General features: G+C 41.0%; 1 protein-coding gene across 3 annotated transcripts in view; it reads left to right on the top strand.

Annotated features, from left to right (window-relative positions):
- The window catches only part of KLHL25 (kelch like family member 25), an 89674-nt gene extending 85395 nt beyond the window's left edge, over positions 1–4279 (top strand). For all 3 annotated transcript variants that reach the window (XM_073618421.1, XM_073618422.1, XM_073618424.1), the window contains one exon: positions 1454–4279. The gene's annotated coding sequence lies outside the window, so the exon portion shown is untranslated. The remainder of the gene's footprint in view (positions 1–1453) is intronic.
- The last annotated feature ends 14446 nt before the right edge of the window (positions 4280–18725 follow it).

Genomic DNA, 18725 nt, shown 5'->3' with positions numbered 1-18725 from the left:
TTGCCATTGCTTTTTTCACAGAAGATGGCAAACTCTTTATTACTATCAGCAAGTGCTGGAGCTACTGGGAATTATTGGCTTTTTATATTTCAAACATTAAAAAGGCATTGTTTATACCCACATGCACTTACTATACACATACACTATATTGTCAAAAGTATTGGGACACCTGCCTTTACACACACATGAACTTTAATGGCATCACATTTTTAGTCCGTAGGGATCAATATTGAGTTGGCCCACCCTTTGCAGCTATACCAGCTTCAACTCTTCTGGGAAGGCTGTCTACAAGGTTTAGGAGTGTGTCTATGGGAATGTTTCACCATTCTTTCCAGAAGTGCATTTGTGAGGTGAGGCACTGATGTTGGACAAGAAGGCCTGGCTCACAGTCTCCACTCTATTTCATCCCAAAGGTGTTCTATCGGGTTTGAGGTCAGGACTCTGTGCAGGCCAGTCAAGTTCCTCCACCCCAAACTCGCTCATTCATGTCTTAATGGACCTTGCTTTGTGCACTGGTCCAAATCATTTGGAGGAGGGGGGATTATGTTGTGGGGTTGTTTTTCAGGGGTTGGGCTTGGCCTCTTAGTTCCAGTGAAGGGAACTCTTAAGGCGACAGCATACCAAAACATTTTGGACAGTTTACCAACAATGTTCCCACAATGCTCCCAACATTGTGGGAACAGTTTGGGGATGGCCCTTCCTGTTCCAACATGACTGCGCATCGGTGCGCAATGCACCTTTAGGGATGAATTCGAGCGGAGACTGGAGGAACTTGACTGGCCTGCACAGAGTCCGGACCTCAACCCAATAGAACAGATTTGGGATGAATTGGAGCAGAGACTGTGAGCCAGGCCTTCTCTTCCACATAAGTGCCTGCCCTCACAAATGCGCTTCTGGAAGAATGGTCAAACATTCCCATAAACACACTCCTAAACCTTGTGGACAGTCTTCCCAGAAGAGTTGAAGCTGTTATATCTGCAAAGGGTGGGCCAACTCAATATTGAACCCTACGGACTAAGACTGGGATACCATTAAAGTTCATGTGTGTGTACAGGCATGTGACCCAATACTTTTGACAATCTAGTGTATGCTTTCTTTCATAGTACAGGAACTAACACATGGACCCTCATCAGTCAGATACCCCTCAATGTATTAGTGTGTTACTCCAGTATACATGATTAATCAAAGCCCAATCTGTTTCCAGTTTTCTCCACTTATTGCCTGCCATAACTTTTTTGTCTCCGAATTTGTAGCAGCTTTGTGGTCTTAACAGGCCTTTTCATACATTTTCTGCTTTTGTAACAATATGGGTTTTGCCCCAGAAGGTCTGGCAGGTCATGAAATAAAATTTCACTTCATAACTTGTATTTGTTGAGCAGATGTCCTCCCCACACTCGGAACACAATAAACTCTGAGGCTTTAAAATGTTTTTTTTTTTCCCTCTTCCTCACAGATGTGTCGTGGCTCTGAATGCTGCATTCGACGTCTCAGTTTCAAGATACAGAGCGACCATTGTCATGACTATGAAAAAGCCTGCTGGGGTTTGAGACGATCTTATGTTTCTGCAACTTGAGTGTCAAAATAAGAGCTCACAGGACCGGCAGATGTGTTGTGTGTATGCTGAACAGCTTTGTGTAGGTCTCCACTGTACTGATGAGTAGAAAGTCACTGCAGATTAAGGAGTCACATTACTTCTGTTGAGTGATTGCAGAGGTCTTTATAACTGCCTAGAAAGGTAATTACATTAGTCTTAACTGCACATTGAAGGCTCTGATAGTTAAACGTATATATTCATTTTTGAAGGACGATTCCCCTACTTCTAAAGCTTCCACTTCTTTAGGTTTGTGCTTTCCAACCTCCACCCCTTGACACATTTTAGTGGCTAAGGCACAATAATAAATTAATAAATCATGCATATAGTATTAAAGAAGAATTCCAGCCATAGGGGGTTATTTCCTAAAACTGAAAGGTGGAAAAATCTAGTGCAGCTTCCAGGTTTTATTGTCAAAGCTTGATTGAAAAAGCTTAACCACTTGCTGACCGCCTACTGCATAGTTACTGTCGGCAGGTCAGCTCTATTGTGCAAAATCACGTACCCGTATGTCATTTCGTGCAATAGCCACTGGGGGGCGCGATCGTTCGCTGATTGGACACAGGGGGATGCCCATCGGCGGGTCCGCCGGCCACCCAGAACGGCGATCTGCCTATGTAAACAAGGCAGATCGCTGTTCTATAGGAAAGAAAAACACCGCTCCAGTTGAGCTGCGGGGAGGACTCCTCCCATGGATGCAAGTCTCGGGTCAAGTATGGAGGAAGAAATTGGTGGCTGCACACCGAAGTAGCAAAAAGCCCCTTTATTTTTCTTCAATAAAACATGATATGACACCACAGGATGGTAGCAGATAGACGCGTTTCACACAGTTACATTGCGCTTATTCATTACCAAATGAAATTGGTAGTGAAATGGGACTTTTTGCTACTTCGGTGTGCAGCCACCAATTTCTTCCTCCAGATCGCCGTTCTGACAGGGGAGAAGATGAAGATCTTGTTTTCCTGCTAAGCAGAGGAACACCGATCTTTGTCTTCATTCAGTCAGAGCAACCCCCCCATAGTAAGCAAACACTCATAGGGAACAGAGTTAACCCTTTGATTGCCCATGAGGTTAACCCCTTCCATGCCAGTATCATTAGTACAGTAACATGCATATAAGTAGCACTGCTCACTGTAATAATGTCACTGGTTCCCAAAAAAGTGTCAAAAGTGACGGTTAGGTGTCCGATTTGTCCGCCACAATGTCGCAGTCCAACTAAAAATCACTGATCGCCTCCATTACTAGTTAAAAAAAATCAATAAAGGTTTGGGTACAGCGTCGCACGACCTTAAAGTAACGCAGTGCCGTATCGCAAAAAATGGCCTGGTCATTAAAGGGGTAAAATGTTCAGGGGCTGAAGTGGTTAAGTTAGAAGCTGATTGGCTACCATGCACAGCTGCACCAGATTCCGAGTCCACCAGTTTTAGTAAATCTACCCCATAGTATATTTTTACATTGTATATTTTTGCATAGTTACATTGGTCCAACTTGGCCCAATGTAGCTACGCATATTCCATACCTGGCCGATGCTCCTGGACAACTGGAAAAAGTAGACACCGCTACTCCAGTGATCGCCACATGGGTTAATAATTCTATATAATAAATAATAATTCATAATTGTCTTTTTTTCTGGGAAAATAAAACTTTCTATGCCTCTGCAAATTGGACGTCACCTTTCTGGTAGTAGATTAACTGTTCTGTAACACATTTGGCCAGTGATAGCTGTAAAAAAAAAATGACTTTACACACATGTTAATGTGACCCTTTAACCCAGCCTTTCTCAACCTTTTCAACACAGAGGAGCCCTTGAAACAACTTCGGGAACCCCTGCTAAAAATTACTATATCTACAACTCATGATACACAAGCATGATGGACAGTGGGAAAATTGCTCCTTACACTTGTGGTCATTGGGAAGAATTACCCCCATTACAGATAGCTAAAAAGGTCAATGGTGTCAGTGAGAACTTATTGGAGAGGCAGAAATTGCTTCTCTGGAAGAACTCTAGGGTTCCATGGAAACCTGGTTGAGAAACCCTGCTCTAATTAGAACTCTAGCTCAAAAAAATCTCCAAGTAAAACCAAAGGTAAGGACATCAAACCCTTTCAGGCCTTCTTTTTAATTGATATTCAGCACTTATGTGGGTTGCTTCCAAGTCTACTTTATATGTAAAGCACATGGTACTTACAGATACACTCAGTGCCTATATAATGTTCAGCCTTTTGTTACTGGAGGAACCAGATCCATCACTGAGACACAATGTCACAAGTTTCTCTTGTATAATGCTACCATTATGGCACCTCTGCTGTGTGTATGCGTTGAGTACTTTTTTATTCTCTAGTCATTAATAGAGAAATATTGTCTTTTATACAACCTCTGCATCACCTCCTTCACAGCTCTGTTGACTGTATGGACTTCCTTTGACATTCTGTTTTGGTATTGTGTCTGAAAACCTAGTTTTCTGAATCAATGAATAAAATGACAAGTTAATGCCAATATGACAGCACAAGAAAACTTTAATAATTAAGATTAATCAAGATTACTTGATTAAGATGAATGGGTGTGCAAGTTTACATTGAACACACAAAAAAAGACCAAACAATGGTGGTCATTTTTAATAGCTTACTAGTTGTAATGTAAATTTTATTAAAATTGCACTCACTAATAAATATTACATTCATGTTTAAACTGTTGTTGGTTTAGTTCATGACTTACATACTCTGTATGGCTATAGAGTGGATATTTGATATTTTCTGTACTAATGAAAATAGTAAAAAATAGTTTTGCCTAGAATAGTTTTGGTCCTATTTACTGTAGATCCACATGGTCTTTAGGCTTCTTTCTTCAATTTGTTTATTGAAACAAAAGCAAGGTACAATAAATCACAGTATATCATTCTTTAGAAAGATACAAAGATAGCCCTCAAGGTATAATGAAATGGCGTATGTGAAACTTTGGTCCTGAATACAGAACATAGACAGCAAAGATGGTATCATGTGAACATAGGCTGAACCATAAGACACCAGTTGACGTGGATACCTTTATACATACCTCACTAATATATCTAATGATACATAAGTGATTAAAACCTTTTGTCCATATATGAATCAACCCATGAAATTAAGAACGAATGATATTTGTTCGAAAAGGGTAACAATCTAATTTATTTAAACTTACTATTGTACAGAAAAGAAACTTGTGGTAATATGAGATTAGCAACTATAACATAAATGATATAACCTTAAAACAACAATGTTACCAATGATAATAAATATTGCCATAATGGTCATACCCATGCTATCAAGAGATTAATAAGGTATTACGGCCAAATCCTACGATAGAAAAGGTTACAGGAAAGAAAAGAGACATAGAGATACATTGTATGGAGAAGTCTTACGTAACCATCCTGCATCTAGACCGTCCGCCGAAGAGACCTAGCCTCTCCAGGTTTTTGGTTGTATATTGTTAGAACCCACTCCCACTCAATCAGAACTCAGGGTCACCTCATTGGTTCAGAAGTGGCATTGAATCCTGATTGGCTACCCCTGAAGCCTAAAGTTCATTGGTAAGCTGTCCAGAAGTTCATGCTAAGATTTTAAGCACTCCGGTGCCATTCTGTCTGAGAACCTGTTTAACTATCTCTTGATTTCCAACCGGATATAACATAAATTAGCATTACAAGGACTCGAGAGACGCAATGTCTGCCCTGGCTCTTTCTACGAACAATAGGGTAACTTAGTTACTATGCGGATAGCAGACCAACACAAAAGGTGTATTTGAGATGCCAAAACAGTTAAATAGGCCCACCTTCTAGTACACATGTTCCTATAAAAAATACACCTATATACACCCATAAATATATATATAATATATATATAATATATATATATATATATACATATACACATACATATAGATAGATAGATACATTCATACATACACGTACACATCATACAAAATGGGGCCTGGTAATCTAATTAGAAAGTCCTCACGATGGTACGCTTGAATCTCATTGATATAAATATGGAATTCAATATCTCCATCACATTTCCCCCTGAAGTTCATTCTTGAACTTATGTCCTCCTTCAATGATCTTGCACCCACCCACAAAAGCCCAGAAGCCCCGACCCTTCCCCACCACCACTGCGGCCTCCTCTTCCTTTCTTGAACACGCTGGAACTCCTCAAGGTAGGCTTGAGACAGCAAAGAAATCCTGGTGCCTTTGAGATTTCACATCCAAACCATGAGTGTCTGTACTGCAATGTTTCATCGCCCCTCTGCCTTGGAAGAGCGGAACTCCAACATTGATGGCGGGATCCTGGCATATCTAGTCCTGTATCTTTGTAAGATCATGTAATGGTTGCATCGATTGGATCGGACCGCGAGACAGCACTTTTCAGCATGGTGAAGGAAAGTCCAGGAAAGTCTTATTTGTGACACATTTATCTCAAGAAATAACTTGGTGGTCGCTGCTTCTTCAGGTGGGGTCGGGCGGGCCTCCAGACAGTCGTGCATGAATACAAACAGAGAGAGGAGAACGTTAGTGTACAGATATTGGAGAAATGCTGGACAGGAGCAGAGTGTTGGCCATTAAGACTAAATACTCCTAAAGGGTGTAATGTGGACGAGTAGAGTGGGTTCCCCACAGGGTACAGAGTCTGAGCAACAGCCAGTATCATCCATGGCCCTTGATGGTAGGGATAGTCAATACTGTCTGTTATTGCCAGGTCCCTGGGTTCACCACACCTGCTTACGGGGCTCAGGTTAAGGCAGTAGGTAGACTAGGGGAGGTGGAATTACATTAAGACATAAAACTGGATGTCCAGGGATACTTTAGTTAAAATATGGTACTTGCGGGCAGGCAAAGTCTTTTTTTAAAGAAAAATGATATGACTGATGTCTTAGTTACATTATCTTGAAAAGATAATTGATAGAAACCAAAGGAAAAACTTAGAGAGCATAATATTAAAGAAGAAAAAAGGAATAGAAGAGAGGTGAGTAATGAAAATGAACAGGAAAAATAGTGGGAATAATAATGAAAAAAAGAACAAAAAACGGAAAAAACTACAGATTGAACGCTGCTCCAACCAAGACTGTTAAAGAGCCTTGAATCTGTATATAAAAAAATGAATACATTGGTTAAAAAAACATAATAAAAAAAAATAAAAACAAAAAAACAAAACAAATGTTTTTCTAAAAAAACTCCTTTCCCATTAACAGTATTTTTGCAGGTCAGGTACACAGTTATTAACAACAAAAGGGAGAGGAAAAAAAAATAAAAAATAAAAAAAAATGATTAAAACTTTTGGAATTTAGGTAAACCTGACTGCACTTTATTACTAAAAATTGAAGAGGCTTATCCCTGGAACAAGAAAAATATAGTTCTAGGGTCCTCTCTTAAATGCGCAACTTCTTTGTACTGGTCTGGATTGGATATGGCTTCCTCAGAGATTTGTTTCTGAGTTAGTGGCCTTTCTGTTCCTTGAGAGAAGATGCCTTGTTGAGGTACACATTCTCATAGCTTTGGCATTCATTCTCCTGATAGTAACGCACATTATTACCTGCATCAGGAAAAGCAATAAGGCTGCACAGGTTAGGACAACAACAGGGTGGAGCAAAATGTTTAGGAAAGCTGTAGCGTTCGGACTATACCCAAATAAACTTTCCCACCAGGAAGTCTTAGCATCTGCGTCTAAAGCGTGGGATACTTGGATCAGTCTATTTTGATCATGGGTGAGTCGTATGGTGGCTTGTTTTTCAGCATCTCCTAGTACATTTAATATTTCATCCTGTTGTCCGAAATCCATCAGCCAAGCTTTTAACTCCGCCCCAAATCCCAGAGGAAGTTTCTGTAGGTGTAAGGGGATGTCAGGTTTGCTATAAAACCTTTCTTCAGGGGTGATCGGGGTACAACCCGGTGTTCCTGCTATATCCATGCCACGGGCCAGAGGAGGTGTACTATAGACTCCCCGAGGTAGTGTACCCTGCTGAGTACCATTTAACCTGATGCTGAAAACATTAGTGCATCATTAGACACGTGATACTAGCACCAGTACCCTGGTCTCCAGTCTCAAGTAGTTTTAACTTTGTTTAGGACCAGTTGGGACACTACCCCAGCATCCATTAGACAGGACCCCCCCCCCCCTGTGCCAGCATTATTGCCTTTTCCCATAGCACAACCCTTACCTTCCTCTAGCACTCATCAGTACCAGTCATCTGAGGCTGTCCAGACTCAAACCATCAGAACAAGATGGACTCCAGGGTGTAATCCAGTAGAGTCTGATAGGATAGTACCCAGATTGACCGTGATATCTGCACAATGTTCCATCCCTGCCATTAGGGATGAGAACAGTGCAAGTAAGATTTTTGACGATCCTGGAACTGAGTCATCCACCAATCTATCACGACTCATAGGCAACCTGGATACTACCCCCCCCCCCCTTCTGTCCTTGCAAAGTGATGCTGGACAGAGCAAGTTGGCTTTCCTAACCCCTTCCCTGATATGTAGCACAAGACCCCCCCCCAATGTGATCCTGAATATCCTGAATATCTCCAGCTCCATAGTGTTTTAAGGTACCCAGTGCCCCACCTCCAGCTCCAAAGACAGTCTCAATTAAGCCTCTCTTTCCTAAGGATGGGAAATAGTCAGAATACCCGGATTGAAAACCACCTGCCACCAGGTACACTTGTCTCTTCATAGAGGTTGCACACCTTATGGGGCACTGGTCTTCCTGTCATGCAGGACACAGACCACTAGTTAAGGTACGCAAGGAGTCTAGGACAGGAAGGATACCTATGGGTATCCACTGAGGAGAATACAGAGTGCCCACACAACTCCATCCCTGTGCCTGGATTTCAGAGACCATGCCCAGGGTATACAATGCACCACTACCTATGGTTAGGTTCAAAGAACCCTCTAGTTCCCTGACTAACGTTACATCAGTATTTCTTAGGACACAGAAACAAACTCGTCTATGTCCCAAATAATACCCAGGTGCTTCCTTTCCAGCAATGACCTCTCCATCCAGAACACAGAGTGCAATATACACAATCTTCCTGCACACCTCTTCTCCAGGCTCTCCCAAAACTATACACTCTCAACTTGTATGCCATCAGGCAGGCCCTCATACTACACATCTGAAGGTAAATCTGAAGGAAATTGGAAAACAAAAATTGCATAATGTGTATCCAACTCGAGGAACTTCTGCTACCAAACACAACTGGCCAAAGGGCAAAGAAATATCCCTTGCAGCACTGAGGCGCCGGGATCACTGAACAGTAGTGGGTACACAAGCCAACCCTTTAAAGCCAGGAAACCCAATTATCGAATCTGAGAAATAAAACACCAATAAAATTTAGTAATAAATATTCCATTTTCCTCCTAGAAACAAAATAATCCAATGGTTATATACCTGTAACAATACATTAGCATATGAAACACAAATATACATTACATTACATTACATAAACAGTGCACTTTTTTTTTAAGATACCAAAAAATTGTTGAGCTCAACTTATCATTAATATGTATTACTTAATACACATTAATACCACGTGGATTTTTTGTTTTATGGTATACCAATAATTCCAAAAAAAATTTATTCACCATGGTTGAAAAAAATTAGCAATCCGTAAAAAACCTTTTAGCAGTACCATTTGTCAACAGATCATAATACCTCACCACAAAGAACCTCTGCAGTACTGTTTTCCTGAAAAACAAAGTCATTTTAGTACATGTATCTTATAATTCACTAGTACAGATAATTATCTTGGCTCAGGTCATTTGCATGTCAATACAGTTCGCTGCACCTTTTCACAGACCTGGTGAGAAAGAAGGGGGGTCATTTGGGTGGGCTGTCAGCAGCTGAGAACAAACGTCACACAATACGACATATATTACGTACTCCACACACCCTCACACAATTGGCTAGGTTAACGATGACCTCTAGACATCACACATCAGCATGTTTTCTATAATACCCTGTACTTCTTCTTAAACCCATAACATCTGTTTGGTAAGGTTAAAATTCTTTCAGAGATCCATCCCATTTCATTAGCCCCTTCTAAGCTGTATGGACGCATTCTCAGGAGTTTGGAATGATTTCTCCTTAACTCCCATAGTAATAACATTCACTTCCTCTGTTTTATTTGCTGACTCCAGCATCCATATAAATAACGTATCTTTTTCATATGGCCGTGTCATCTTTCTGTGGTGAGCAAGGTACAGATTTTCCCAAGCTTTTGGCTTAAAAGTACCTCTTTTAAAATACTTCTTCCCAGTCCAACGATCCCAATCTTGCAAATATTTCACAACCCAAGGTCCATATCTATCTATCATCTCTTCCCTTGGGGTCATTTGATAGGGTTTACCCCATTCAGACCCCCTCTTTGAAGCGATTAGATTACCCATCCTTTACGGACTCCGGACCTTGAACCGATTCCCCAACCTTTTTACAGGTTGCCTTTACTTCAGAGGTAGCTACTCTCTGACCAAGAATTGGGTTGACAGGTACCGCCCCTGTCCCCCTTGCCGATATTTTTTTTTTTTTCACTACTTGTCAGAACAATTTTTTTTTTTTTTTCCCATTCAGACCCCTTCTTTGAAGCAATTAGATTACCCATCCTTTACGGACTCCGGACCTTGAACTGATTCCCCAACCTTTTTACAGGTTGCCTTTCACAACCCAAGGTCCATATCTATCTATCATCTCTTCCCTTGAGGTCATTAGTTTCCCTGTTCTGACTATAGTCCTTCAAAAAAAAAAAAATAGCCTGGAGATTTTCCAAACTATAAGAGTTTAATCTCCCCCGTGGACTTTTCAGAGGTATTCTAAAGGAAATGCTTAACAAAGGGCTATTACTTCTGTTATCTCCATAATGATTAACATAAACTTGGATAATCAGGACCCTATGGGTGCTTGTAGTACAGGAGGCAGTTATCTGATGTACACCTAATTTCAATATGATTGGTAGCAGTTTACAATATAGCCAGTGTATACAGGTCTAATTACAAAGCTCACCATCCACAGTTAGTAGTTTACAAAGAGACAGATCCATACTAGGGCTGAAACAACTAATCGACTAATCTACAACCAATCGACCACAAAATCATTTGACTACTACCTTCACAATCAATCGGCCAGTAACACAATGGAGGTTAAAAAACAAAAACAAAATGAGCCCTCTATAGTACAAAAAGAGCAAACAATCGCAAACGTAAATATAACTTTCACCGTTCTACAGTAAAAAATGAACCCCTTACCGTAGTGACTATCTGCTCCCCCCCTGCACCACAAAGGGCCAACCCTAGCCTTCTCAACCCTATTATGTTAATAAACGTCTTAGACCTGGTTCACATCTATGTGCTTTTCTGATGCCTTTTGCAGAAACACACTACAGTTCATTCACATGGCCTCCCATGAGACACGTTCACATCCATGCCCCCCCCCAGCATATTTGGAAAGGGTCAGGGACTCCCTCCTTAATGCAAAACAGCGCCTCTTCTGTTCAATACACTTCAATGGAGAAGCTGCAGAAAAACATACAATGCACCCCTGCAGCAACCCGTGTCCTCCAATCTGACCTACAACAACCTGGCCAGAAAAAACAAAAACGCAAATTGCAGCAAAATCACGTGCAAGAAAATCGAAAACGCACAGCAAAAAGCACTGCAGAAACAGATAAAAAGCAAACTGCATAGGCGTGCACCGAGCCTCATGCTGGCCACACAGATCAATTTTCAGACAAGAATATTCAGACGAAAAATCTTTGTACCTTTTGCTAAATGGAAAAAAATGTTTGAAATTTTAACTTGTTTTTAACATTCTGTTTTTAAAATCAATGTAATTTCTGAACGAAAACCACATACACTGTCTGACAATTCCCTTGACCAAGAAGTTCCCTATTTATCTCCAAATCTTCCCATCACTGTGGTTAAAAATAAACGTCGACCCGACCCCGCTAACGATTAGAAAATCAAACGAACGCTCCCAAAAATGACACCCTTCTTAAAAGAAGACATTGTGTTTTTTTTTTTGTTTAAATAAAAAAAAATTTGATCTCTGAGTCTGATGATATCAGCCAGACTCACCCCCCCACAGTACACACAGCATATCTCTCCTCTAATAGTCCACACAGTACATCTCTTCTGTCTGCCACTCCCAGAGTGCACCAAACATCCTGCTCCGTAACCATAACTGCATAGAGATATCTAAGAATAAATTGCCCCCTTCCTAAACTCTTGCAGGATATACAATACAAGCCTCAAAACAATGAATTGCCCTCTGAAGAACTCCAAAAATATTTTAAAAACATGCACCGCTAAAAGTACAAAAACTCAGTTAAAGCTATTAAATTCAATGCAAAGTAGACTGGATGGCTACACCCATACAAAGGAATTGTAGCAGCTTCCCCTCTGGGATGATTTACAGGCTAGAAAGCACAAAATCCTTAAACTGCACCTCTCAAAATGGCCGCCGACCATGGCCTCATGGTGTCTACAACAAAAGCCAGGCCACAACAAAAGGGTGCATTTTCCCACCAAAACAGAAATCCAATACAAAAATCGCCACTCTTCTACTGAAGAGTTGACAAAAAGTACAAACACAGAACACCTACAAAAGCTTACATTCACTTAAAACAGAAATAATGCCTAGAAACAAAATGGTGGCTCATGTCACATGGTTTCACACACAAAGGAATGGTGGCTACACCTTCCCCTATAGGATGACCCACAGGCCAAACAGCACAAATGAAAGCCAGACCACGACCACATGGTAGACTACAGCAAGATGGCCGATGAAAACCACAGCACAGTCACATGGTAACAACAAAAGGAAATGGCAAAGGAAGGCCAGGCCACAACAAAATGGCGAATTTTCCAGCCAAAACTAAAATTTCTCCCTACAAAATTACACATTTGAGATACTAAATGAACACTTACAAACATTTCATTCTGCATATCACTAGGGACCCTGGCAGGCCTCAAATACAGGCTCTCCAACCAAACAACACATCCGAAAAAGCCAAAAGTTACATAAAACATAAACTGGTAGTTGCAAATGAACATCGAGCCATAGTCTCACAGCGACCACAAAATGGCCAATGAGAAAAAGGGCACACTAAAACACCAACACGTGAAATGCAATTGTTGATCCTGCCAAATCAGACTTCTTCACTAGACTCCTTTCTCCACAAAGACTGACTACACATTTGTAAATGCACACTTAACCATAGACACACAGTTTAGGAACAGTTCCACTGAAAAGTATGTAATCTCGCCGCACAATTGAGAGTGCACACTTAGCAACACATGCTTTAGAATGAAACAACAACGCCACAATATAACACAGCTCAAACATACCCACTTTTCTCAAAGAAAGTTCAATCCTTCTTCTGGCATCAGCTTTCACAGAAAAAACATCTCAGAAATACAAACAGCGTTTCTGGGATCCTGAGACCATCCCACCCACAGTGAATGCTTGCATGGTCTTTTCATCTCAAAAGCAAAAAGAAACCCTCCCTCTTCCTATTGTGTACAGGGAGTAGCCCTTTCCACATACATATCCTAATGTAACAACCATGGAACAGCGAGCCTGGCTGCCCATCCCCCGTGCATGGCCACAAACATGCAGTTGCTCACAAAACCCACACATTGCAGGTTGCAACTAATCCCACATCTATAATCATACACAATATACAGTTTCCATTTCTATTTCTCATATGCATTATTCAAAATCAGTCTCATCAAAGTATTAGCACAGACAAAAGGTAAAGTTCTAATAAGTTTTTTTAGTCTGGGTATTCAGATGGGAGACAGGTAAACACAAAACCAGCTCTGTCTTCCATACAAGAATCATATTCACCCCAAAATTAAACTTCCTCACACAGGGGGCACCATCTGACGTGGATACCTTTATACATACCTCACTAATATATCTAATGATACATAAGTGATTAAAACCTTTTGTCCATATATGAATCAACCCATGAAATTAAGAACGAATGATATTTGTTCGAAAAGGGTAACAATCTAATTTATTTAAACTTACTATTGTACAGAAAAGAAACTTGTGGTAATATGAGATTAGCAACTATAACATAAATGATATAACCTTAAAACAACAATGTTACCAATGATAATAAATATTGCCATAATGGTCATACCCATGCTATCAAGAGATTAATAAGGTATTACGGCCAAATCCTACGATAGAAAAGGTTACAGGAAAGAAAAGAGACATAGAGATACATTGTATGGAGAAGTCTTACGTAACCATCCTGCATCTAGACCGTCCGCCGAAGAGACCTAGCCTCTCCAGGTTTTTGGTTGTATATTGTTAGAACCCACTCCCACTCAATCAGAACTCAGGGTCACCTCATTGGTTCAGAAGTGGCATTGAATCCTGATTGGCTACCCCTGAAGCCTAAAGTTCATTGGTAAGCTGTCCAGAAGTTCATGCTAAGATTTTAAGCACTCCGGTGCCATTCTGTCTGAGAACCTGTTTAACTATCTCTTGATTTCCAACCGGATATAACATAAATTAGCATTACAAGGACTCGAGAGACGCAATGTCTGCCCTGGCTCTTTCTACGAACAATAGGGTAACTTAGTTACTATGCGGATAGCAGACCAACACAAAAGGTGTATTTGAGATGCCAAAACAGTTAAATAGGCCCACCTTCTAGTACACATGTTCCTATAAAAAATACACCTATATACACCCATAAATATATATTACATATATATATAATATATATATATATATATACATATACACATACATATAGATAGATAGATACATTCATACATACACGTACACATCATACAAAATGGGGCCTGGTAATCTAATTAGAAAGTCCTCACGATGGTACGCTTGAATCTCATTGATATAAATATGGAATTCAATATCTCCATCACACAGTATACATTTTAAAAAAATAGGTGTAGTAGACTGAGGCTGATGTCAGAAGGTCAGAAGATAGGGTATCATGTCTAAGCACAGGGAGGGTCACTGTCCCTGGTGGCTATTTGAACAAGATAAGAAAAAAGTGGGATAAGGAAAGTTTGAACACTAGAGCAGAGTAGAACAAAGGGGGGGGGGGGGGATAGAGGGGGGAAAGGGGTCCATGGTAATGGGATGGGAAAAGGAAGCGATAGTAGGGAACCCCGGGAGGCTGCTTGAAGGAGGAGGCTTCAATGCCTCCACATCCAAATGAAGTGGGTTGCTAATTTAGGGGAGCAGTAAGGACTCCTCCAAATCCCCTGGAAGGTAGAGAGTCACCCCGGAACTCCAAAGGGCTTCAAATTTGGCAACTCTGTGAGAACCTCCTCAATTTATTTTGGTTTTGGTTCCGAATATGGGAAAAACACCCTCATAGAAAGGCACCACATCCCTGGACAGGAATTTGTATATATATCAGGAGAACTAAAGGGATTTTAATGGTGCAGGTAAACTATACATACGGGAAACTATATATCTTTTTTTCTTTAAAAAATACAGTTTATTGTTTACAATCAATTAAAAGGGAACATATATGTTGTATAAGGTAACAAACACTTTTTCTTTTTACAGCAATATAAGAACAAGGTGGTCAAACGGGATGAAAAGTGTATAGTATATATTAACAGATGATGATTATTGCATACTAGCCTGACATGTTTCGCATTGTCGCTTTTTCAAGGGATATGCAACTGGTAATTGTATCATCCAACACTTTTAGTGATTCCCTAAATTGACCCCACAAAGCCTCGTCAGAACCAGCGCGTACAGGCCCAACTAAGCAGGGTAGCAAGGAGGCTAAATTGCTATATTACCATCCAAATATCCCCTGTAATTACAACTTTACTGATACTGATGATCATCTGCATCCTTGGTTACAGCTTCAATTAATTACCTGTCTTCATCTTTCTGCTCCCTGTGGTTGCAATTTAGCCTCCTTGCTACCCTGCTTGGTTGGGCCTGTACGCGCTGGTTCTGACGAGGCTTTGTGGGGTCAATTTAGGGAATCACTAAAAGTGTTGGATGATACAATTACCAGTTGCATATCCCTTGAAAAAGCGACAATGCGAAACATGTCGGGCTAGTATGCAATAATCATCATCTGTTCATATATACTATACACTTTTCATCCCGTTTGACCACCTTGTTCTTATATTGCTGTAAAAAGAAAAAGTGTTTGTTACCTTATACAACATATATGTTCCCTTTTAATTGATTGTAAACAATAAACTGTATTTTTTAAAAGAAAAAAGATATATAGTTTCCCGTATGTATAGTTTACCTGCACCGTTAAAATCCCTTTAGTTCTCCTGATATATATACAAACTCCTCAAATTATGCGTGAATCATATCTTGCGTTATTTTTTGCTTTACTGCAAGAACACAAAGGTTAGGGGTCTTCCAGGACTTCCCTGAGACCTGCTTGGCTGCTGTAGGGTCTTTAGGCTTCTTATGGTTATATGTTAATATTTAATAAGTGCCTTTGTCACTGGAAATTGGGCTTTAGTTTGTCTGCACTAAATTGCATTCTATAGCCCTCAGAAGCAAGTTTGCATCTTAATGCCATTCCATCTTTTTCCCATATTAGTGGAATCAGTGGTCCAATATCTACAGCTGTTTAGAGGCAGCAAAGCTAATCCTTTAGATTATACTACCAATTATTTATCGCCGATACCTAAATAACCCATTAAATTTATATCCAAGCAGGCAGACCCTTCCAGTACATGATGTTGGTAAATCCAATGGTGATTGTACAATCAGATTAGAACGTCAATGACCAGTTTAAGAACATATTACACTATTCAAAATAAACGTATTTATTTTATATGAAGGAATGGTTTTAATTGGTACCTATAAAGTCCAATATTGGTTTAGGATGATATTGTACCTTTATTACACTAAACCACTATTTTGTAGGAGGATTGATGCCTTTTCTCTACTGAGAAAGTTTAGCTATTTTTTCTTTTTCTCAAGAAATATTTTTTTCCTGACGCCAACATGGCAGCATACATATAATATAGCTCCGCCCCTATATCCTCCCACAGGACCTGTTTAGCTCTATAAAAATCTGACTGAGAGCTACCTCCCCCATTCTCTTCATTGTCCTCAAAGATCAACATCTACAGACCGTTACACTCAGGATAAAGCTCTTACCTGCCGACTATGTCGGAGTCCGTCTGGGATCAAGCCTCTCCCAGCACGCAGTCCCACATCTTAGGCTGCTAAACGCACCAACAAGGTGGGGAATCCCCTCTGGTGGTCTTTTGGGGTCAAGGTGTTCTCTAATTAGAGACAACAATCCTCTTGTGGCATGCCTGCTTTGGAGTCTGGATCCAGCAGCTGGGACTGCATGATGTCTTCTCTATGGAACTCTTTGCAGGTCTGCCAATCTCTATAAAACATTTTTTTCTTTTTCTTGCTCTCATGTCTCTAAAGACACCATACACATTGTGCAGCTTTTGTTGTTTAATTTCCTTTAGATTTGCCGGAACCATGTAGTGCAGGGCCTGTCTAATTGCATACAAATTGAGGCTCTTAAGGTTTGACCTCGTATTGTGTGGTTTTGGTAAATCTGAGGGAAAAAATCTGCAGAGGATTGCATGATGTGTAGCCAGCTTGAAAGCGTCCTTTTGTGTGGATGGGCGTTGGCTTCCCTCCTAAATGTACTAGCCCTTTTTTGATTAGAACAGAAGAAGAAATGACCGCACTCTGTACTCGATAAATTCTTTTATTCAGGGTAATGATTAAGCACACTTGGAGTGTGTGAAATGCATCTACCAGCTTTCTGTCAACACTTTGGGATGTTCTGAATAAAAGAATTTTGATCGAGTACAGAGTGCAGCCATTTCTTCTTTTGATTATATGCGGAGTCTAGCCGAGGCGGGCACCTGTCCAGATCATCAGGCTTTCAAAACCTCACCTGGAGCAGCGAGTCTCCTTGTTTTGATTGATTAGAACAGAGGCTGGGGAGGACTCAGTCTCTCTCTCTCTCTCTCAGGTGCTCTATTTAAAGGGCACAAATGGCCAGGTAATGGATACCTTTGCAATTCAGGCATGCAGAGAGACAGCATCTCATTCTGAGGAACAGTCAATGACAGGTAAGTCTTGCTATTCTAGTAATGGGGATAGAAGGGAGAGGGAAGAAAGGAAGGATGTATTACTAGGGGATAGGGGGGTTTTGCCCTGATTTCTTTTATTTAAATTTGTTTCTCTTTGCCAAAAGAAAAAAAAAGGGGGTGCATTATGCCTGGACGAGCATGCCTTCTTGTCTATTGCAGCCCCGGCCGCTCACACTCCCACTCTAGGAGGTCCAGAGGCCCTCTGGATCGTCAGGATTTTTCCAGGGCAGAAAGTGACTCCTCCAGCCCTGGCAGACCCCAGTGCAAAGGGCGCAAATGTACGCTTAAGAGAAAGCACACAGCTTCTCCTCTGAGGGCTCAGCACCCGAAAGGCAAATGTTGGTCATGTGGAGATGACACTATGCCAGGAAAGCTACTTTGCAGCAACTGCTTCAGGCAGCTTGCCAGAGACCAGGAGTACGAGAGTCAGCAGTTGTCAACCTTGCTCAAGAAAGTAGTCCATGACTCCCTTACAGAATTTTCTGGTCGTCTACAACCAGAGACAGAAGCGGACGAACAGAGTGTGGGCCCTGCACCAGGTCTAAACCAAGCCATTCAACCCTCTCTAACTAGAGGGGTACCAGGCACTTCAGGGGTGACTCCAGCCCAGCGGATTAGGTGGGCTGATTCCCCAGACCCAATATTACAGGCAACCTTCCAGAGGGAGAAGATACCGCCTCCTCTTTGCAGATTATCCTGAAGGTTCAGGCTTTGATTTTGCAATTCCATCACCATTTTTTAAGGCAGTAATATCTGCTCTGGAATGGGAGGATCCGAAACCTCCTCCAAAGAAGGAGAAAACTTATTATCACACACCATACAATCTAATTTTAGATTGTGTGGCAATTGCTGCACAACACGCATTAGGTGCCTTTATCCTTTCAGGGCACCCCAAATGCGATGCAATTCTGCTGTGATTGTCACCTGCTGGCGGAAGAACCGAAAAAACATTGTGCGAAGCTTGTCGCCCCATAATAGGAGAAGGGGCTTCTTTTTGCATGCGTAGGGCAGCCA

The sequence above is a fragment of the Aquarana catesbeiana genome, linkage group LG03 (genome assembly GCF_042186555.1).
Source record: "Aquarana catesbeiana isolate 2022-GZ linkage group LG03, ASM4218655v1, whole genome shotgun sequence".
Classification (NCBI taxonomy): domain Eukaryota; kingdom Metazoa; phylum Chordata; class Amphibia; order Anura; family Ranidae; genus Aquarana; species Aquarana catesbeiana.
The sequence above is the reverse complement of the archived record's forward strand: the minus strand, read 5'-3'. Positions and strand labels throughout refer to the sequence as shown.